This window comes from Nansenia antarctica (genome assembly GCF_963989245.1).
Source record: "Nansenia antarctica genome assembly, chromosome: 17".
NCBI classification, from domain to species: Eukaryota; Metazoa; Chordata; class Actinopteri; order Argentiniformes; family Microstomatidae; genus Nansenia; species Nansenia antarctica.
In genome coordinates, this window is record NC_137687.1 from 6,707,785 (window position 1) to 6,731,837 (window position 24,053).

A 24,053-nucleotide genomic window follows, 5' to 3' on the forward strand; every position below is an offset into this window, starting at 1 on the left:
ACGCCCCAGGTGGCAAGAGAGAATGGTGGATTAAAGAGAAGGAGAGAACAGAAGACAGAGAGCGACAGAATTAGAGAAAGAGAGAAACGGCATGAGACTGTGATATTATTATTACAATGCCTTCGGAAAGTATTCAGACCCCTTCACTTTTTCACATTTTGTTGTATTATAGACTCAATTTAAAATGGATTAAATGTAAAAAATAAATAGACATATAATCCACACACAGTACTGAATGACAAAGGGAAAACCCCCATGTCTGTTCATCAAATTTGTCAATGCTGAAATATGTATCAGCTTATTACCAAACATCTCAGCACAAAAACATGTCAAAGTCCACTTAACCTGCCGAATAGATGACTGATTATTAGGAGAATAGATGACTGATTATTAGGAGAATAGATGACTGATTATTGGGAGAATAGATGACTGATTATTACTGTCACACCTCTCAATATAATCTTAATAGGGGGAGGTCCCATGTTGTTTTGTATTAAGAGGTATGCAATTTGTGATTCCGATTAGATTATCAGATCCTCTAAACTTTGCAAATCTTCTGGATCTCATGTTACATTGAGAATAAACGGCTTAAGCTTCTGACTAATCTTTTTCATTATTTTACTTTTTTAATTTATTTCAGTAAATTTATGGTTGATGACATTTTTGCATTTCAGCTGATTTTAAGAGTGTCATAACACAGGCTCTGAATACTTATGTACATGAGGTATTTCTGTATTTGAATTTCACTTCTGTCATTCTGGGGTATTGTGTGTGGATTGATGGCAAATTATTTTAATTTAATCTATTTTAGTCTAGCACAACAAAATGTGAAAAGGTGAAGGGGTCTGAATACTTTCCGAATGCATTGTGTATCATAGTCTCATGCAGTTCCTCTCTTCCTCTTTCTCTAAGTCTCTCTCTCTCTGTCTTCTGTTCTCTCTGTATTAATCCAATGTGGAAAACGTGAAGGGGTCCGAATACTTTCCGAACTTAGGCACTGTACTCTGAGGAGTTGGGATGTTTTGTTCGGGTGATGAGAAGATATAGGCAATGACTGTTAGCACAAAGTCAGTTAAATTTAGAGAAACATTGAGGTGAATCCTTGTTGCCCATTCGTTATCCTTGGAGTATTAACCCACAGGAAGAGAGTGGTGGTGGTTTTAGAGGACTGAGTGATACTGACTAGCCAGTACATACAAACAGTGCATTATGTGTTCGATTTCTCACAAACTGAGAGAAATACAATAAGATAGGGGAGGGGGATGGAGAGAAGAGGGAGAGAAGACACAAGACCGGAGAGGGAAGAAAGGACACAGGCACAGCGAATGAAGGAAAAGAGAGAAAAAGGAAGAAAGAGAGATGTCGACGTTGATGAAAGTGATGAGTCGTACTGTACTGGGGTGGAGATGTGGAGCCGTCTGATGCCCGGCGTGGGGAACTGGCGTGAGTTGATGTACGAAACCTTCCTCAGAGCCGCGTTCATGTTCTCCAGGTCCTCCCCTTCCATCACCAGGATCGACTGGGCTGGGTTAAAGTGGAACTGACAGAGAGAGAGAATGGGAACAAACAAAAAACCCTTCATTGGCTTTTCAAACACAAAAACACACTACAAAGACTACAACAACTAGAAGAGAGCCAAAGAAGAGTCAAGACATGAGTCAAACAACCCAGCACTAGCCCCCCCCCCCTCCCAGTCAACAGACCAAAGAACACCCCAGGCCCCCCCACACATAACCAAACTGTTAGATGATAGACCAGTTTACAGTACCATATTCAAGGCATAACCTTGCTATCACCTGTCCCATCAAACAGCTCTGTTTTTGTTTTTGATATTATGACACTTTTTACAATGCAATCGCTAGAAATGCTTTTGATTTTAACATAAAGGTAAATATATAAATATAGAATGGTATTGTGCTATGGGTGAAGATTCAAAAAAGAACATATTCACTTCAGCCAGTCAAGTGCAGCCCAAACAATCTGTCGTGTATGATGCACACTTCTCCGACAGTTGAGTGTTGACTAAATATGTTAATTTAAAAAATGAAATAAACACGCATCAGGAACTAAGATTTCTAGTGGCCTTAATTCGTTTTTTGCCCATCCGGTACGAGCTCCTGTGTCAGAGCAGCTGGCAGTACAATACTAGCTGATTTGCATCTGCAGAAACCTAGCTGACCGACAAAGTTACTTTGATAAGATTATCATTGTGTTATAAATAGTTACCCAGCAAGCCAGAAAGCTAACTACATATTGAGACTAATCTATTGCTCCTTTATTGCTCCTCGGCATGGGACCATGGCACCTCCCTCTGCTCCTTAAGACACTGTCCGCTTATGAAACAGTATATCATGGATTTATGAAACAGTATATAATGTATTTATGAAACAGTATATCATGTATTTATGAAACAGTATATCATGTATTTATGAAACAGTATATCATGTATTTATGAAACAGTATATAATGTATTTATGAAACAGTATATTGTAGTGACTACATTATGGGTTCATGTTCTCCTCTTACTGTTGGTTGTGTAGTGGGAGGGAACCAGTTCTGGCACTAGGGGCAGAGGGGAGGATTATTAACGTTGCAACTTCCTGTTTAGACACAACAGTTTTGGTGATCTATTTTCTGGTCCTGTACTGAGAGTACAAGTTGTTATTTTGATTAAACAGTTATCATTACGTTGCCTACGTCTTTCCTTTTTCCTCCGGCACTACACTGGGGATCCCCGACCTTACCAAGCCCACCTTCTCCGCGCCCACGGTGAAACACGGAGTGGAGCACCACATCGAGACCGAGGGGCCTCCCCTCCACGCCAGGGCCAGGCGCCTCAACCCGGAGAAGCTGGCCATCGCCAGGGCGGAGTTTGCGCATATGGAGCAGGTGGGCATCGTTCGGCGCTCGAGCAGCCCCTGGGCGTCTCCCCTGCACATCGTCCCTAAGTCAGACGGCGGGTGGCGCCCATGTGGGGACTACCGCCGCCTCAACGACGCGTCCAAGCCTGACCGCTACCCGGTCCCACATGTCCAGGACTTTTCAGCGAACCTGGCAGGCAAACGCTTCTTCTCCAAAGTGGACCTGGTACGGGGGTACCATCAGGTGCCGGTGCACCCCGAGGACGTCCCTAAGACGGCCGTAATCACGCCATTTGGACTCTTCGAGTTTCTGCGGATGCCGTTCGGCCTGAAGAACGCGGCGCAGACCTTCCAACGCCTCATGCACTCGGTGCTCCGGGACCTACCATTCCTCTTCGTCTACTTGGATGACATCCTCGTCGCAAGCACCACAGAGGAGGAGCACCTGTCCCACCTCCGGGCCCTTTTCACACGGCTCAGCCAACATGGGCTGATTGTCAATCCGGCGAAGTGTGAGTTCGGACGGAACCCCATCGACTTTCTCGGGCACCGGGTCTCCGCAGAGGGGGTGACCCCCCTCCCCTCGAAGGTGGAAGCTGTCGCTGCTTTCCCGCGCCCCAGCACAATCAGCGAGCTCAAGGGGTTCATCGGGATGGTAACCTTCTACTATCGCTTCCTCCACCACATCGCTCACATCCTGCGGCCTCTGTACGATGCCCAGAAGGGCAAGACTCTGAAGCAGCCGGTGGACTGGACGGCGGAGCGTGTCAAAGCCTTTCAGGACACCAAGGCGGCCCTGGCCCGCGCTGCCATGTTGGCCCACCCCTCGCCCTCGGCACCCACTGCTCTCACCACGGACGCCTCTGACTTTGCTGTGGGAGCGGTGTACGAACAGTGGGTTGGGGACGCCTGGCAGCCTCTTGCATTCTTCAGCCGCCAGCTGTCTCCCAGAGAGCAAAGGTACAGCACATTCGACAGGGAGCTCCTCGGGCTGTGGCTTGCTGTCAGACACTTCCGTTTTTTACTGGAGGGCCACGAGTTTACGGCCTACGTGGACCACAAGCCACTCACGCACGCCATGTCCAAGGTGGCGGAGCCGTGGTCCGACCGCCAACAGCGCCAGCTCGCCTACATATCCGAGTTCACCACAGACATCCAGCACGTTGCTGGGAAGTCCAACCAGGTCGCGGATTGTCTCTCCAGGGCGGTGGTTGGTGCGGTCCAACTGGGTTTGGACTACGCGCGCATGGCTGCAGACCAGGCCGCCGACCCCGCCGTCCAGGCTCTCAAGTTGTCGGACACAGGACTGCGCCTAGAAGAGGTGGTTTTCGGTGACGCAGGGGCCACGCTCCTGTGCGACGTCTCCATGGGTCAGCCACGACCGGTGGTCCCCGCCAACTGGAGGCGCCCCGCCTTCGAGGCGATACACGGCTTGTCTCACCCTGGTAGGAAACCGTCCTCACGGCTGGTGTCAGAGAAATTCGTCTGGCATGGGCTCAAGAGGGATGTGAGGGCCTGGGTAGACACGTGCATCGCCTGCCAGCGCGCCAAGGTGCATCGACACGTCAAGGCCCCCCTGGAGCAGTTCTCTGTGCCTGAGCGGAGGTTCGATCATGTAAACGTGGACCTGGTAGGGCCGCTGCCCCCCTCGCACGGATACACCTATCTCTTTACCATGGTGGACAGGACGACTCGCTGGCCGGAGGCAGTTCCGCTCTCCTCAACGACAGCCCCCGACCTGGCCCGGGCGTTCATCGCGGTGTGGGTCTCCCGCTACGGCACCCCTGCTGATCTCTCCTCTGACCGTGGCTCACAGTTTACTTCAGAGCTGTGGGCAGCGGTGGCGGAGAATCTGGGGGTCAAGCTCCACCGCACAACCGCCTATCACCCGCAGGCGAACGGGCTCTGTGAGCGTTTCCATCGATCCATGAAGGCCGCCCTTCGAGCCAGCCTCACGGACAGCGACTGGCTTGACAAGCTGCCGTGGGTCATGCTGGGGCTCAGGACAGCGCCTAAGGAGGACCTCCAGTCGTCGTCCGCTGAGCTGGTGTTTGGACAGCCACTGCGGGTCCCCGGTGACTTCATTCCCAAGTCAACGGAGCCCTGGTCCGCCGCCGCTCAGCGCGCCTCCCTGCTGGACAGCGCCAGGACCTTCGTCCCGGTCCCGACTACGCAGCATGGTGTCCCTACTTCGAGGGTGCCCCCGGAGCTGCACTCAGCGAGGTTCGTTTTCATTCGTCATGATGGCCACAGGACTCCACTACGTCCTCCTTATGACGGGCCTTTCCGTGTCATCGAGGCCGGAGCCAAGAACTTCATGGTTGACATGGGGGGTAGGCCTGAGTGTGTGTCCGTTGATCGCCTCAAACCGGCCCACTTGGACCTTGAACTGCCCCTGGACTTGGCCCTGCCACCGCGCAGAGGCCGGCCTCCAGTCCTACCTCCCCTGCCGCGCCCTGGCCATTCCCCCCTCCGACCCCGACAACCCCCCGCAGCTCGCGAGCCCCCGGTCGTCACTGCCCCCCGTCCTTCCCTGCAGGAGGACGTGATGGGCGATGTCACACCTCCTCCCGCACCTCCTGACTTTACCTACGATCGTAGGGGCCGGGCCATACGCCCTCCTCGCCGTGAGGATTTCCAATATTGAGTTGAACACTGGGGGGGCTGGTGTAGTGACTACATTATGGGTTCATGTTCTCCTCTTACTGTTGGTTGTGTAGTGGGAGGGAACCAGTTCTGGCACTAGGGGCAGAGGGGAGGATTATTAACGTTGCAACTTCCTGTTTAGACACAACAGTTTTGGTGATCTATTTTCTGGTCCTGTACTGAGAGTACAAGTTGTTATTTTGATTAAACAGTTATCATTACGTTGCCTACGTCTTTCCTTTTTCCTCCGGCACTACACTATCATGTATTTATGAAACAGTATATCATGTATTTAGCCCCCAGAAACGTGTCTGCTTAATTTAGTTTGGGTGTGCCTAAAAGGTTTGTGATTAGGTACTTAATAATAATAATAATAATAATAATAATAATAATAAAAATAATAATAATAATAATAATATTACTACTACTACTACTACTACTACTACTACTACTACTACTAATAATAATAATAATAATAATATATTTTATATTTGATTTAAAAGCGCCTTTCTCAAACTCAAGGAAACTGTACATTAGAAAATGGAAAATTAAAATAAGAAGAAGAGAAGCAGGACAATTAACAACAAAAAGAAACACAACAAACAAAAAGGCAGCTCTGGGGGATAGTGTTAGTCAAGACCATGCCATGCTGTCTAAACAGATAGAGCATCTTGGGTCTGGTCTTGAATGTGTTGAGAGTATCTGAGCATCGGATGGCTGGTGGCAGGGAGTTCCACAGCTTGGAGGGCTGGTGGAAGGGTGTTCCACAGCTTGGAGGGCTGGTGGAAGGGTGTTCCACAGCTTGGAGGGCTGGTGGAAGGGTGTTCCACAGCTTGGAGGGCTGGTGGAAGGGTGTTCCACAGCTTGGAGGGCTGGTGGAAGGGTGTTCCACAGCTTGGAGGGCTGGTGGAAGGGTGTTCCACAGCTTGGAGGGCTGGTGGAAGGGTGTTCCACAGCTTGGAGGGCTGGTGGAAGGGTGTTCCACAGCTTGGAGGGCTGGTGGAAGGGTGTTCCACAGCTTGGAGGGCTGGTGGAAGGTTGTTCCACAGCTTGGGTGCAGCAATAGAAAAGGCACGGCCGCCAAGTGTGCGACGCCTAGTGTGCGGTATGACGAGGAGATCAGCATCAGAGGATTGGAGACCACGTGCACCCCTGATCTCCTCGTCATACCCCACACTAGGCATTGCTGTGATGCTATATGTTTATAGTAGGGTCAGTGAGGTAGGCAGGGGCCAAGCCAGCCATGTTTTTTAACAAAAGGACCAATTGGTTTTAAAAGTTAAAAAGTTTAAAAACAAAACTCAAGTGAAATTGTAACTTGACAATTTAGAGGAAGTTCCTGTCGCTAGCTAGCTAGCTTTCTCAGTCATTTACAAATAGAGACTAGACAGCATGGATAATCAGTCTAATCTAGATATAGCCAGCTGAATCACTAGCAAGCTAGTTTTCACTGTCTGACAGTTGCCCAGTGATGCCTAAATCCATAATGTTTAGTAGCCAACACTCAAGTTTCCACTGCTTAGTAGTAATGACAATGCCTTCCACCACTAAAGACCAGGGTTTAAGTCCCCCTATCTATCTATATAACATTTACTTTTGAATTAGTTAGGTAACTTAAATTGATTTATAGTAGATTGAAGACTCTACTCTCTCTACCCGCTCCACTGAATTACTCCCCCAGGCTCTTTGAAATTCTTAGAACCCCACTAATAATAATAATAATTCATTATATTTATACAGCGCTTTTCCGGGGCTCAAAGATGCTGATCATACACCGTTGAAGACCACATTTTCAGAAAACTCTAAATTAAGAACCCTGAAGAATGTGTTCAACCCTGAATAATACTGTTCATATTGTACAACTCAACATGGGTTTTAATGGTCACCGAAAGCTTATTAAGCTTACCTGAAGATATCTCATATAACTATGTCACTATGTAAACTTCTTCCACTACAATTAGACTTTTAGCCAGCTGAGCAAGCATGCAACACTTTCTGCTGAAACTGCCATTTCTAGTCTACTTCCTGTTCATCCTCTCTCAAATACAGTGTTTCTCCTCTCACCACAGGGCACAGAAAGAGAGAGAGAGAGAGAGAGAGAGACACAGAGAGAGAGAGAGAGACAGAGAGACAGAGAGAGAGAGAGAGAGAGACAGAGAGAGAGAGACAGAGAGACAGAGAGAGAGAGAGACAGAGAGAGAGAGACAGAGAGAGAGAGAGAGAGAGAGAGAGAGAGAGAGAGAGAGACAGAGAGACAGAGAGAGAGAGAGAGACAGAGAGACAGAGAGAGAGAGAGAGAGAGACAGAGAGAGAGAGACAGAGAGAGAGAGACAGAGAGAGAGACAGAGAGAGAGAGACAGAGAGAGAGACAGAGAGAGAGGAGAGAGACAGAGAGAGAGAGACAGAGAGAGAGAGACAGAGACACAGAGAGAGAGAGAGACAGAGAGAGAGAGAGAGAGAGAGACAGAGAGAGAGAGAGAGACAGAGACAGAGAGAGAGAGAGAGAGAGACAGAGAGAGAGAGAGAGAGACAGAGAGAGAGCCAGAGAGAGAGAGAGAGCCAGAGAGAGAGAGACAGACAGAGTGAGAGAGATAGAGAGAGATAGACTTTAGATAGAGAGAGTGGCAACCAGGAAGAACAGAATAAGTGAGCGGATTTCCATGAAATGAGTGTCTGTATAAGGTATAGCATTATGTGTGAATGAACCTACTACTAGTAATGTGTGTGTGTGTGTGTGTGCATTCCGGGGCGTGTGAGTGTGAGTGTGTGTGTAACATCATGAGTCTGCACATTTTACTGCACTGTTTGACCGGATTATATGCCTCCTGCGTTACCCAGACACACTCAAGCTCTCAGTCCCAGTGGAGTGGCATTGAGTCTCACATCTCATTGATGCTGCGCTTCTCTGTGGTGATACGATACCACAGCCCTCTTTCAGTTGCAGCAAAGAGACTATGCTCCAGGGGTCTATCCAGCCTCTCTCTCTCCATCTTCTTTTATCTCTCCCCCCCCCCCCCTCTCTCTCTCTCTCTCTCTCTCTCTCTCTCTCTCTCTCTCTTACCCTTCCTCTGGCTCTTTTCCCTCTCATCCCCTGTGATTGCATTGTGAAGGGTTCCCACCTGATCCTAAACACTGTTCTTACTGTGCCCCCCCCCCCCCACACACTCCCCCCCTCCCATGCCCCACTCCCCGAGACAACGAAAAGAAAATGAAATACTTCTTAAAAGATAAAGTGAACCAGCCTGCAGTTTTTTACCTCCACTTTCTCTTCCTTCCTCCCTCCCTCTCTCTATTTCTGTCTTCCCTCCACCTTAAAAGGGCTGACAAGATCTCATCACGGTACAACAGTCCAAGGAGCTCTATGATACGGGCAGCGGGGGATGCGAGAGAGAGCCCTGCAGTCTGCACAAGCACCATCTCTCTTCCCTGTCCTCTTCTCGATCCCTCTCTCTCTCTCCCTTTGTGTGAAAGGAGATGGATCATCAGCCTTAGGCTAGGAGGAAGGGGGGGAGGGGATGGACAACCGTGGGGGAGGAGGAGAAAGGACTAAGCGAAAAGGAAGGGACACTGATCGATGAAGCAGATTCAGGAGAGGAGAGGGGAATGGGGGTTATTCTGAGGGATTATTCTGAAGCTATATCCCCAATAACTGGGGGAGTAAGTGAGTGAGAGTGTGTCTGATGTGTGTGTGTCTTATAGAGTGTATTAGCTAGTGTGTATGATGAGTGTCAGCACTACGTCTCCTAAAGACACCCGCTTTCCCCTCTACTGTGTCCCTAAGAACTTCTATTGCCCCCCTTGTACTGTTTCTCTGTTCCTCCAGTATTAAAAAGCAAACAAAAAAAAACTAGGTTTTAGAAGAAGGTGATAGAAGAAGGTTTTTCCTTCTATCAATGGCCCAGGGCCTGAGCTAGATTACTCTTCCTGCCACGAATGGTGGACTGATGATTCACATGCTTAGCATTCAAATGTATTGATTGTAAGTCGCTTTGGAATAAGGCGTCTGCTAAATGCCACAAATGTAAATGTAAATGGCCTACCTTGATGCCCTTGCCCAGGCTCTCCAGTGAGTTGATGTCCAGGCCCTCCTTGCAGGCCTGCAGACAGGAGATGACCTTCTGGCTCTCGATCTTCCCTGGCCTGATGGTCAATCCTGAGAGACTCCCCCGGAAGTACTGGGTGAACTGGGGCTTCGTCACCTCGCCACCTACATGTACAGACACAAACACGCGCGCACGCACGCAAACGCGCACGCACGCACGCAAACACACACACGCACGCACGCACACACACACACACACACACACACACACACACACACACACACACACACACACACACACACATATATACACAGTTCCTGAGTCAGCTCTTAGAGGATCCTCATCCCTTGCCTCTGCCACTACCACTGTATGTCCTCACTGCGGGCCCAGGCAGATGGTATAGTGACAGTCCGCTGATGCCAGGTCGTTCATCACAACAGGTTTCAGTTTGCTTTGAGCCAAAATGGAAGCTCCGCATCTAATTGTCTTTAGCACCGTCGTTAGGAGAGGGTTTCAACTACAGCCTGACACATACCAGCCCTTGCGGACAGGCTCTTGGTAAACAGAACCCTTCAACAGACAGACAGGCAATGTCTGCATGGTTTACAGACAGTTACATACATGCATACAACCATACACACACACACACACACACACACACACACACACACACGCTGACCTTTCTCTGTTACATACGCACATTTTTTAGTTCCTAATGGTGCCCTGGTTGCCAGAGCAGTTCTTGGAGAAAAACTCTCCTTCCTCCCCCTCCCTCCCCTGCTCTTCCCCTCCCTCCCCCTCCCTCCCCTGCTCTCCCCCTCCCTCCCCTGCTCTTCCCCTTCCTCCCCCTCCTTCCCCTGCTCTTCCCCTTCCTCCCCCTCCCTCCCCTGCTCTTCCCCTTCCTCCCCATCCCTCCCCTGCTCTCCCCCTCCCTCCCCTGCTCTCCCCCTCCCTCCCCTGCTCTTCCCCTTCCTCCCCATCCCTCCCCTGCTCTCCCCCTCCCTCCCCTGCTCTCCCCCTCCCTCCCTCTCCCTCCCTCCCCTGCTCTTCCCCTTCCTCCCCCTCCCTCCCCTGCTCTTCCCCCTCCCTCCCCTGCTCTCCCCCTCCCTCCCCCTCCCTCCCCTGCTCTTCCCCTTCCTCCCCCTCCCTCCCCTGCTCTTCCCCCTCCCTCCCCCTCCCTCCCTTGCTCTCCCCCTTCCTCCCCCTTCCTCCCCCTCCCTCCCCCTCCCTCCTCTGCTCTTCCCCTTCCTCCCCCTCCCCTCCCCTCCCCTTCCTCACTCAAAATGGCTGCTTATGCCCCATCATTTCCCTGACAGATGTTATCAATTCACAGTCGAGGCCAGGGAAACCATTAAGACCCGCCCACACAGGAAAAAAAAAGGGACCGATCGGATTATTCAGGCGTCGTGAACCGAGAATAATATGGATGATAAAACCGCTGATCGCTCCGCTTTGTGGCAGCCAGTCTTTACATCATGTCAGCTCTGCTCAGTGTGTCGCCAACTTGCCTTCCTCTCTGAGACGATTCAGAGCCTGATGGAGGAACTAAGCAGTAGGCATTGTAGAGTACACACTGTGTATGTGTGTGTGTGTGTGTGTGTGCGTGTGTGTGTCAGAAGTGGCACTCAATTCTATGAGGGAATGAGAGATGGAAGGCAACAGCCCTTCCATTAAAAGAGAGAGTGGGAAATAAACACTGTACCTTTAATGGTCTGCTGGAGAAGGCAGGCTACCCTATGTTCTTTTTTTTTAATGTCTTCCCATTCTTACATGTCCCCTCCCATCTGTCAATTATGTCTCTCGAAGGTTTCCATCAACCCCCACTCGTTCAATACGCAGTGCTAACAGTGCTAGTAGTGCTTAAAAGTAGTGCCTACTTAGCTGTCTATATATACAGTTTATTAACACTTTTAAGAAGGATAATAATTGGAAATAATGGAAACTAACAAACATGGAACAATTTACATCAAAGACAGAATTGGCTCCAGAAGTTGAAAGAGACCTGTCTGCCTGTCAATAGCATAGAGCTAGCAGCTGAAGCGTAGCCTTTGGGGCGGCTGTGGCGCAGGAGGTAGAGCCGCCGTCTAATGATTGCCGCAAGGTTGGCAGATCGGCGGTTTGAGCCCCGGCTGGCCACATGTCGAAGTGTCCTTGGGCAAGGCACTGAACCCCAAATTGCTCCCAGCGAGTGGGCCGGCGCCTTGCATGGCAGCTTGCCGCCATTGGTGTGTGAATGTGTGTGTGAATGGGTGAATGAGAGGCCGTTGTAAAGCGCTTTGGATAAAGGCGCTATATAAGTGCAGTCCATTTACCATTTACCTTTAGAAAGGGGATTGGCAGGGCCAATAGCTTGTGTAAAAATATCAGGGGCTATTCACTGACGCTTAACCCTCCTTTAGAGAGTAATAAGGCCAGTGAACTCCCTTCTCTATTGATGGTATTTTAATCCTCTTCAGGGCTGCCACTACTCCATCACACTCCGTCCATTTATCCATATTTATTATAAGAAATAACCTTCCCTTGCCCACATAGGTCTGATCTATCTCTACACATCATCGAGGCTACGCATCATTGGACACATTCATCCCCTCAATTAGGCCGTTAGAAAAAACCACAGTGTAATATAGTACTTTACTGTTCGGCACGAAACAGACCTTCAATATCTTTGGCCTTAAGTTGGCTGTGACAGACAAACAGACTGAAGCACAGCTTCTACCCCAGGGCCATCCAGGCCCTGAACACAGCAAAGACCTAGGTTCTGGGCCCTGGACAGTCTGGACGGATTGATGGCAGCTGCTGGACTGAAAAAATCAGGTGTAGTGCTGAGGCACAAATATGTACATTTCTAGCCTGCAAACTGCGACACTTCAAATGAATGTGCAATAACACTATGTGCAATATGACAACCCTAGTCGTCTATCTGTACAGTATAGTATAGTGGATAGTGTACATAGCCTTTATTTATGTAAACCAGCTCCTTCCCTTCTTGTGTTTTTTTTTTTTTTTTTTTTTTTTCCTAGCACCAGGGGAGCCACCCCTCCTACATTTCGTTGTTTGGTACCTGTACTATAGCAATGACAATAAAGACCATTCATTCATTCATTCATTCATTCATTCATTCATTCATTCATTCACACACACACACACACACACACACACACACACACACACACACACACACACACACACACACACACACACACACACACAGACAGACAGATCTGTGCCCTCTTGCAATATCATCAAACACATTGCACTTGCTGTATCCGGCAGACAATGTATGTGTGCGTGTTCTATTAGTGTGTGAATGCATTTACAGAGGGCCCTCTTTTCATGAATAATTCAATTCAATCTGTTCTTTACGTCTGTGAAGGAAAGACATCTTCAGACCAAATCCTTGGCCCTGAAACTCACAGAGGCTACAAGAGACCCTCAGATGCACTCTCAGAGAATCGTACATGCACTCACTTTTCACACACTACTTGTGGGTCAAAACAGGGAGGTTGTCCCTGGGAAAATATGAAAGATGGGGGTGGAGGGGGGGGGGGGGGGGGTCTGTTTATGACCACAGAAAAGGAAAGATAGAAATGCCCTTTACCTAGGAGGAGTTTTAAACATTAAACATTGAAGACTGTTCAAGTTGTGCAACTGCCCCCAGAATTAGTTTCCATGTGTCAAAGATGCTAGTGTAATAATTTAGTTAATTTAGTATGCTGTCTCCCATCACAGGATGATGAACGTCCTGTTCTCTTTACCCCTCTCTCACTCTCTGTTTCTCTGGCTGCGTACTGTAACCATATTCCTCTTAAGCTAATGGTCTCCTTCCCTACTCTCTCACTCACACACTCACACACACACACACACACACACACACACACACACACACACACACACTCTCCAGGACACTAAGCTGACCCATTTGAGTTGGATGAATAATTAAGGTAGAGCATTCATTGGGATCTGATGTACTAGTTTAGGATCTGGAGGCCCATTTTCACCATGCTCTCTTTAACATATATTTTAGCTGTGATAGTGGTTCACAACATTGATTCTAAGGACGCACTGTATCTGCTGGGCTGACTCACAGGTGAGCAGGACATGTTTGGGTATTATGCTTGGTAACTTTGAAACTTGAAATGAACCATGACCTAGAATACTTCAAATAGTTCTGCCTTTACAGCGGCAATCTGGGACTGGCATTTGAGGACTTTTAAATGATTTATATACTGTACAGCCATTGATAATTGAAGAATGAAACTTGAGTCCCATTCACACCAAATGTAGTGCGAATAGGAGTGCATGTTACAGTATGTTCACTGTATGCTCATTTGACTTTTAAAGCATCCGTTAGTATCTTAGGGTGTGTGTGTACCCGTGTGTGCATGATGGTTTGCACAGCGGTACCTTTTGTTGCAGAGATATCTGGAGATCTCAGCTCTACGTACTGCGCATACCAGCAGGATTGTCTCTTATCTATCTTTAACTAGACCTGCGTCCCTCTCCTTCTCTCCCCTTCTCTCCTTTCTTGCCTCCCACTCTTCTATTGTATCCCTCGTTATTCTTTAAGAAAATATCAGTTTTGCCCAACTACATACCGTGGAGACCTCATACTGTATGCTTGTTCTTTTTTATCACATTATTATTAATACTTTTGTATACTGAATTATAAAAGCAGACTGTCTCAACCTTTTCAAATGGCATCTACTGCCTATTAGAGTAACCAAGCCCTGTTACTGCAAGGGTCCATCTCAAATTAGCAGTTAACACACACACACACACACACACACACACACAAACACACACACGCACCACAATGAGAGAGAGAGGTTAATTAGCAGGCACATCTTAAAGGAAGTACCAGTGACACTTGTCACTGCCTAAACATCTCACCAACTCATTTGTAAATGCACTCATATATACAATAGTACTGACTCATACAGTATACAATAGTACTGACGTCAACATCAGAGGCAAGTGTGTGACTTGGGGTCTTTGGCGTGTCCCATCTTTTCAGTTCATTAGTGACATTTAGTGCTACATGTGAACATGCAAACATGCTACAACATTACTTATGAGTCAAGCCCCTCAGGTCACTATTTTAAAACCTCCACCAAACTTAAAAATGTTCAAGATCTGGTCTTTGAAAGACCCCTATGATGGTCGGTGCTGTTCCGATTTGTCTGTCCTTGCCATGCTGTCTGCAGCCATCGACATAGCTAGGGGATTAGGTTCCAGACCAGGTGACATGACCACAAAAACTCATGAGCCCTAGTTGGTGTTTTTCCTCAGTGACACACGGTCAGGGGAAACTCAGGATCCGATGCAGGAGTGTTGTTGAGAGGGTTGTTTTCTGGCTTGATGCTGCCATCTGATGGTTAGCCGTAGTAATTGCAACCAGTAAAATCATCGATGAAGCAGCAACATGGTAAATGGACTGCACTTATTCCAAAGCGCTTTAAAATGGCCTCTCAGTCACCGATTCACAAACCAATGGCAGCAAGCTACCATGCAAGGCACCGGCCCGGCCCGCTCATTGGGAGCAATTTGGGGTTCAGCGTCTTGCCCAAGGACACCTCGACACGTGGACAGAAGGATCGAATCGCAGAATTTGCAATCATTAGACGCCGGCTCTCCCTCCTGAGCCACAGCCGCCCCTATACATAATATTGGAGCGTCCACCAGATACCATTCTATTTTTACAAACAAGCATAGCCCAATCCCCTAAAATATTCCTGAAAGTATTTGATTTCTGCTCAATCTAGCTTGGTGTTTGCACTTTTGGAGTAATTCCATCGCTTCAATCGTACCAGGCAATGTAATGCAAGCCAGTCTTGCAAACCAGCAGAGTTTTCATCTCCATGGTGATGGTGATAATGCAGATGACCATTGATAAAATGAGAGGAGCAGGTGAATTAGATTTTTTTGGGGGAAGAAGAGTTCAGAGTTCAGATGAGTGTTAAGAATGCTGCCAAAAACTGTATGACAGAGAGAGAAAACAGGCTGATAAGAGGGAGAGATGGCAATGGATTCCATAGGGATTTTAAAAGGCTATAGTCAGTGAATTGCTTTGTTGATGTTGAGTTATGTAGCAGGTTAAAAGCTGGCCACTCACCTATGACACCACTGATACCGTGTTCATAGATACATTCAATCACGCAGGAAAACCTCTTACACCCAATCACAAAAAGGCTGGACTGTAATTTGCCCTCCTGACTATGATATATCACCTCACTCTGACATACAGTATCTCTCTCTCTCTCTCTCTCTCTCTCTCTCTCTCTCTCTCTCTCTCTCTCTCTCTCTCTCTCTCTCTCTCAGACACACACACACACACACACACACACACACATGACATGCTCTATCCACTCATTAGCTTCATTTTTTATAACTTCTATTATTCTTCCGGCCCCTGCACTTTTAGCAGTCTCTTAATTAGAATGAGAGGATTACAATGTCCTTGAGCCCAATGTGCTGTAGTAGGCCTAGTGCTTGGCTAGGGGATAATGGGATGTAATTGTTTTATGGTGTATAACGAGAGGGTCACACAGGACTCGTTAGCCCATGCAAATAAGTTGTTTGTTTTCGAGGTGATTAGCCATGGATTTCCCAGTGTTTGCTTTGAGCGCAGAGCTGTGCCAGAGAGTACAATTGTTTAAAGGAGCAGGCAGGGCATACGATTGTTGGAAATCTGCCATCTCGGGGCCATCGGGGCAAAATCAGTTAGAAGTTCCAAACAACTTCCACCCTACAGTATATACATAACCTCCCAAGACGGACTTGCAGTTTCCGACATCTGTTTTCTGCATGCACGTATGATTCAAAGTGGCAGCCACCAGAGACAGAAAGGCAAAAAATGGGTGAGTCCACTCCCCTAGAACACCACTGGCAGTACCAACATATGTAAACAAACACGGGTCTGGTTAGACACTCCAAAACAGTGTTCGTAAATTAAATAAAAGGATGCCGTTCCCTGATCGCTACCAATTAAACATCAGTCATTACAACCATTTAGGAAGCTTTTACAAAGTGATTCACTTAGGAACAAGAGGCATTATGTAATGATTCTTTTTTTTGTGTTTAATAATGCAATGAAAAGCTCCATGTTGGACAAAGGCAACATCCTATAGTAGACAAATATGGAATAAGGAATGTGATGTGTTGTCTTCCACTTCCTGGATGAATAGTTACACAGCTTCCTGTGTCACGTGTGCCGTCGCCTCGTATCTCTGGCGCTTAGTGTTGACCTGGACAGAATGACAAAGACAATAAGTTAAAGTAATAGAAGAGTGGCTCGGTTACAGTGACTGCTGTTAAAACCACATCGACGTTTAGATGAGCAGCCTCACCCTATAGGAGGAGCTCCACTCCCCAGTGCCGTGGCTGTTGACCGAGCGCACTCTGTAAAGGTAGTGGGTGTCTGGGAGCAGCCCTGAGGTCTGCAGGTTACAGGCCTCCAGCCCACGCACGATCACACCCTCCCCCACGGCCTCCCCCATGGCCTTCCCCACGGTATCAGCGTCCTGGAAGTGAATGTCAAAGCTGTCTACCTCCTCGCCCATCGGAACCATCCAGAAGATCTACACACAGACAGAAAGACAGAAACACAATTGAACAGGACCCGTAATATGACAATGAATCATACTTATGTAAACCAAAAAGTGTGTTGGCAGTCAGGTTATTTTATGAATAAACTCCAGTGTTGCAGTGCATGGTGGGACTGTAGCCTACCTCCACAGTGGCTCCCACGATATGGTGCTGATAGATGATCGGGGGTCTGGGCAAGAGGAGCTGGTGTTTCTCCTCTCTGGGGCTGCTGTCTCCAGCGGGGAGCATCAGCTGCTCTTCCCGTGTCAGGGGGGGCTCCACCGGTATCAGGCTTTTGGCTGGCGAGCCTGGGCTCGATGCCGACTGCACCACGTCACGCGGTTCAAAAATGCAGTCGAGGCTGGGCACTGGGGAGGCGACGGCTGCTGCTTCTACGCTCTTCCAGCGGAGGTGAGTTCCCAGGCTGATCTGCAGGTCAATGAGGAGGGCGTAAAAGTCCATCTTCACTGCCTTGAAGGGTTCCCCCTCCTGGAGGTATGGGGCAGGACGCCGGACGCCCTCCTTGGTCTTGTGCAGCAACTGGGTCAGAGCCTCGCTGACGAACACCACAGAGTCAGGCTCCAGGAGTGCCTTCTCAGACATCACCTCCAGCCCGGTCAGAGAGGCCATGAGCGGGGCGGAGTCATGGAGGAATTCCATGGCGGCGCCTTGGGTGCTGGACGTCAGGCCGTCCAGGTGGGCCAACAGCGCGGACTCGTTGTTGAGCAGGGTGTGACGCATCGACTGGAAACACTCGCGGACGCGGCGCCTCATCTCTGCCCCGTCCGTACCGACCCTAGTCTTCAGTTGCTCCATGGCAACCATGTCGGTTTCACACTGAGTCTTCACTGAAATCACATGACATGGGGGACATTCAGAAACATTTCTCTGGCACATTTGAATTGATGGAAACGGAGATGTTGATTCATATGCACTTTCCCTGACAAATACAATGTCATAAATGGATCAATAAACAAGTGTACAGTAATCACGTCCCCCACAATGTCGTCCTTGTGTGAATTGGTGACGATTAATGAGCATACCCCTGCAGCAACATATTGATATACTATAGGCCAAGTGTCAGTATTAAGTTATGCTATAGGCCTACTGCATTTACAGCCACTCTCAAATCCGTGGACTGCCTTCAAATGTACACAAAGCTGTAAAAAGCAAGACTGGTAATTAATCAAATAAGCACTACATATCCTATATGCCTACGTTCCTTTAACATTTCCGTCATACGTTTGAATAATTGTCTGAATTTCACACAAGGGGAGCTACATCATTCGTGTGGGACATGTTTACTGTTTACTGGTACTCTGTAGTCTTGCATTGCATTGCACTCACTCCGCGAGTGAACGCTGGCGCGATTAGCTGCCGCTGCTCCGGTTGTTTTGAATGTTTTTATGATTATTATTAGTTTGCAGCAGATCATCTACTCCTGGCGAACGTGGTACCATTGGTCTCTACCCTGGGCTTACTGTCAAATCGATCTGTTTGTCAGTATTGTTTGTGTTAGCTCAAACGTTACCTACCGTGTTGAAGCTCCACTCACCCAGCCACTCACCCAGCCTCTGCTGCCGCTGTTCGGTGAACGTAACGTCTGCCAGTTCATCATGTGGATCTACAATCTCGCTGTGAGCTTTATGCTCCTGTGGACTGTCCTGTCCTTCTTGATTTATCCAGCGTCAACTCTGATCCAATACATGAGTGCGGAGCTCCACCAACTCCGTTCCTACCAATCTGCTCCCCCGTCTGTGCTGCATCGTTTTCCGGACGTCGCTCGCCTTCCTCGTCGGAGGTATATCCATCGCGGAGCCGGACGAAGCTACCACATCGACGACTCCACTGCAATAAGCTCCATCTGGTCCTCCACCCGCCGCCACCCTCCGAGAAACACCTGCAGGAGAGTGGACCGTGGCGCGCTGGCTGGCCTGGGCAGGTCGGCTAGCGTTGGCTTCTCCAACCAGCACTCCGATCTCAAATTTGGTTTATTTAACATCCGCTCCCTCACTGGCAAGGGACAACTACTACAGGACCTCCTCCTCGACCGCAAGTATGACTTTCTTTGTTTAACAGAGACTTGGCAACAACCCAATGACTTCTCTCAGATGAACGAGTCTACTCCACCTGGGTTTGTTTACAACTGCCAGCCCCGTCTCACCGGCAGAGGGGGGGGTCTCGCGATAATCCACCGCGAGTCCTGGAAGGTCTCTCCTGTCACTCTGCCAGTGTCTCATTCTTTTGAGTCTGTGGCTCTACAACTAAATGGACCTACCCCAACTGTTTTAGTTAATATCTACCGCCCACCCAAACCAAACAAGGATTTCTTTGATGAATTCAACACATTTCTCACCCACATCTGTTCACTCTCATCCAACATAATTCTTTTAGGTGATTTAAATATTCACATGGATAATAGTAATCATGCTCTCACTAAGGACTTCATCTCTTGCCTGGACAGTTTTGGTCTCCAACAATATATTGACTTCCCTACCCATTCTAAAGGTCATATTTTGGACTTGGTCTGTTGCTCAGGTGTCACTCCCCTCAACTGTTCTGCTGTTGACCTCCCCATCTCTGACCACATGCTTGTTTCATTTAACTTAAGTTTGTCTCTATCCAAAACCAAACAGTCACGTACTATGTCCTTCCGCAACATCAAACATATTAATTTAGCAGATCTCATAACAGGCATCGACACTTTCCCCATCATCACCCCCCCATGCACCCCTGATCAGCTCGTCTCTCATTACAATGATGGACTCCACACTCTGCTGGACTCACTCGCGCCCCTCAAAACCCGGACTGTCTCATTCCCCCATTCTGCCCCCTGGTTTTCCCCTCACCTACGTCTGCTGAAAGCCAAAGGACGTCAGCTGGAGCGGCTTTCAAGAAAAACCGGTCTCACTGTTCACAAACAGATGCACCATGCCCACATCCTCCTTTACAAAGATGCCCTCTCCTCAGCCAAATCCCAATATCTTACAGACAAAATCACTGCTGGTGCTGGGAACACCAGGGCCCTGTTCTCAGTGGTCAACAACTCACTCCGCCCCCCCGACTCCCTTCCCCCACACTTCTACTCCACTGACCACTGTAACTCCCTGATGTCATTTTTCAACTCAAAAATAGCCAACATCCACCAGCAACTGACCCCTCTTATGTCCAGTTGTCCATCTCCCCTATCTCCCCTTCCCCCCCTCTCTGTACCTCTCTCCTGCTTCCATCTCCCCTCTGCTGCCGATTTATCTAAACTCATCCGGAAATCCAAGCCATCCACCTGCCAACTTGACCCCCTGCCCTCCTCCCTGGTCATAGCCTCCCTCCCCTCTCTCCTGCCCCTGATAACTACAATCATCCATTCCTCCCTCACCTCTGGTTCTGTCCCATCATCTCTCAAATCCGCAGCTGTAACACCAATTCTGAAGAAACCTGGTTCAGACCCCAACATCTTCAATAACCTCCGTCCCATCTCCAACCTGCCATTCCTTTCAAAAATCTTGGAAAAAGTGGTGGCTTTACAGATTCATACTCATCTCTCTAACAATAACCTCTACGAACAGTTCCAGTCTGGCTTCCGCCCCCTTCATAGCACAGAAACAGCCCTCCTCAAAATCACAAATGACCTCCTGATGGCAGCTGACTCCGGACTCTTATCCATCCTCATCCTACTCGATCTGAGCGCCGCTTTCGACACTATATCGCACTCCACCCTCCTTAACCGTTTAGCCTCCATTGGTATATCTGACACCCCTCTACACTGGTTCCATTCCTATCTCTCTGGCCGCACTCAGTTTATACAGTTAAAATCATTCACATCCCATCCGACCCCCCTCTCCTCTGGTGTTCCCCAGGGCTCTGTCCTTGGCCCTATCCTCTTCATCATCTACCTCCTCCCACTTGGTCTGATTTTCCGTAAATACAACATTCATTTCCACTGTTATGCGGACGACACCCAGCTCTACGTTTCCTCCAAACCCACTTCCACCCTCCCTCCCTCCTCCCTCTGTGCCTGTCTACAGGAACTTAAATCCTGGTTCACTTCAAATCTCCTCAAACTAAACAGCAATAAAACAGAGGTAATTCTCATTGGCTCCAAACTCACACTCACCAAGCACCCCAGTTTCACCCTCAACATAGACAACTCCTTGGTTTCCCCCTCCCCCCAGGTTAAGAGTCTGGGTGTCGTCCTCGACAGCACCCTTTCATTCCACTCCCACGTTAACAACACCATCCGGTCTGCTTACTTCCATCTACGTAATATCAACCGCCTCCGCCCTTCACTCACTCCCAACAGCGCCGCAATCCTGGTCCACTCCCTCGTCACTTCCCGCCTAGATTACTGTAACTCCCTTCTCTTTGGTCTCCCCCACAAACTCCTCCACAAGATCCAACTGGTCCAGAACGCTGCTGCCCGTATTGTCACCAGAACCCCTGTCATCAGTCACATCACCCCCATTCTACACCAACTCCACTGGCTCCCCATCAAACACCGCATCAACTACAAAATCCTTCTCCACACTTTCAAGGCCATCCATAACCTCGCCCCTCCATACCTGTCCGACCTCCTCCACATCAACATTCCCACCCGGTCCCTCAGGTCTGCCTCCTCCATCAACCTGACCGTCCCCCCAGCCCGTCTGTCCACCATGGGGTTTAGAGCCTTCAGCCGCTCCGCCCCTCGCCTCTGGAACTCCCTCCCCCCCGACATCAGGAACATTGACTCTATCATCTCATTTAAAACTCACCTCAAAACCCACCTGTTTACGCAGGCGTATCCCTGTTGATTTGCTTTTCCCGTGCTGCTCTGCTGCTGGCTATGTTTTATACTGTATATTTCTATGTTTTTTGTGTTTTGAATTTTGTGGCTGTTTTTAGATTTGTTGTTGTACGGCGACCTTGAGTGCCGTGAAAGGCGCCATATAAATAAAATGTATTATTATTATTATTATTATTACTGTATAGTTGTTAAAACATGGCTTACAGTATGAACTTTCAATAAAGTAGATTGTGCAGCTGTATTTTATTCACCTACACTACTGTAATTGTGAACTATTTAAGAGGTAGCCTATTATGTGGGGAATGCAATTCTCCTTGCTGTAATTATGTTATGTTAAAGCTTTCATATTTTATAAAAATCATTAGGTTATGTAGAAGCAAATAGCAGTCCTTCATCAGTGATCTTAACAGATTCTGGCAACTTTTAATGACGGCACATTAACTCAACAAAACCAACCTGCAGAGAAACATTCTGTGCTCTTTTTTTAAGCTCTATTTTTATTTTTAGCTTTAAAATGACTTGGCATATTGGACATTTGTGTCAGCAGTATTAGCTGAACACACCACTGTGCTGTAGTGCTGTTTCACCTGCGCTCACGTTGGTCAAGTGTCATCATGTGTGCTGTTTACTATGGCCTTGAAAATCATGTTGGCACTAAGAACTTTCTATCCTGTTATAATATAGCCCAAGACTTCCTTTCATACAAAACAACAATGACCCAGCAACCACAGACCTTGTTGTACAAATCCAGTAATTAATAGTTAGTAAAGAAACAACACACTAAGCTGTGACCTCCTTACCCTTCACAGCCAGCTCCAGGGCCGTCCGGAGGCTGGCCTCCCTCCTGGTGCGAGCCTCATGGCTCATGGCTGTCAGCAGGTCATGGCCGAGGTGTCCCTGTTCCATGCACCCCCTGAGTCCCTCGTCGTCCAGGCAACAGCGTCCCTCGTCGTACAAGCAACAGTGGGAGAGGGCTCGCTCCAGGTGGACAGGGCCCGGCTCCCTCCTGCCCTCATCCATGGGCTCTGTTAGAACGTGGGCCTGCTTCTCTGCTTTAGGCTGGGCGTCCTTATGCCTAAGTGAAACAGGAGAATGGGAGGGCAGGATAAACATCAAATTAGGCAACAAAAATGTGTAAAAATGCCTTTTACTGTGAAGCCCCCTTGAAGTAAGCTAGATGAAGTGAATGCTACTGCAATTCCCATATTTTACCAGTAGGCCTATATGAATGGTCTTTATTGTCATTAATATAGTACAGGTACCATACAACGAAATTTGGGAGGGGGGGCTCCCCTGGTGCTAGGATTCTTTTTTTTACTAAAAACAAGAAGGGAAAAGAGCTGGTTTACATAAATAAAGGCTATATACACTATCCACTATACTATACTACTATACTATACAAATAAAACACTGTGCTGTACTCTATGCTATAAATATCCTAACATTTCCTATCTCTGAACCTTATGTACACAAGGGTTGTCATATTGCACATAGGAGCATATAGCTATACATTATTATTTTTTTAAAGCTCCAAACCTGTTTGAGTGTTCAAATTCCATCTCTTTTCCAGCGTGTTTGGAGCGCTCGGAGCGTCCACAACACCACCAGGCGCTGGGCTCAGACATGAAGGTATACGTTAACTGATAAAAGGCTATTACGTCTGAAATGCCCTACAACAGGAAAAAAGGTGATTATTTTATTTAACTTATCACAACGTTTTCTCGAAGCATTGACATGTAGTTAGCTGACGGTTCTCCTAATTGTACAACCACTGCTGCTCATTAGGACTATAATTATACTTATGAAGTTGATTCATTTATATTTTCTAGGTCATTTTTCATATCACCCGGAGGCGTAATTGTTTCCCGCCTTATCAACACGGTGTCCGTTTGATGTGTGAACGTATAAAAGAATCCCGCTAGAATATCTCACCTGCTTTACTGTGACGTATTATCAATACCGTTTATGACGTGTTCTGAAATGCAGTCATTCACGTCGGCCGAATGAAGAAATTACTGCGTGAAAAAAATAAATAATAATAATAATAATAATAACAGAATAATATATTAGACTCATTATATATTATATTATATATATTATACTAATTATATATAATAATATAATAATAATACATTA

The 24,053-nt window shown here is 47.8% G+C and overlaps 1 pseudogene across 1 annotated transcript in view; it reads right to left on the reverse strand.

The window, feature by feature from the left end:
• LOC308172842 (calsyntenin-2-like) overlaps positions 1-24,053 on the reverse strand; it is a 363,997-nt pseudogene that overhangs the window by 11,906 nt on the left and 328,038 nt on the right. The window contains exons 2-3 of the transcript in view: positions 9,548-9,714; positions 1,392-1,540 (exon numbers count right to left, since the gene is read on the reverse strand). The product of the transcript in view is annotated as a calsyntenin-2-like (transcript). The remainder of the gene's footprint in view (positions 1-1,391; positions 1,541-9,547; positions 9,715-24,053) is intronic.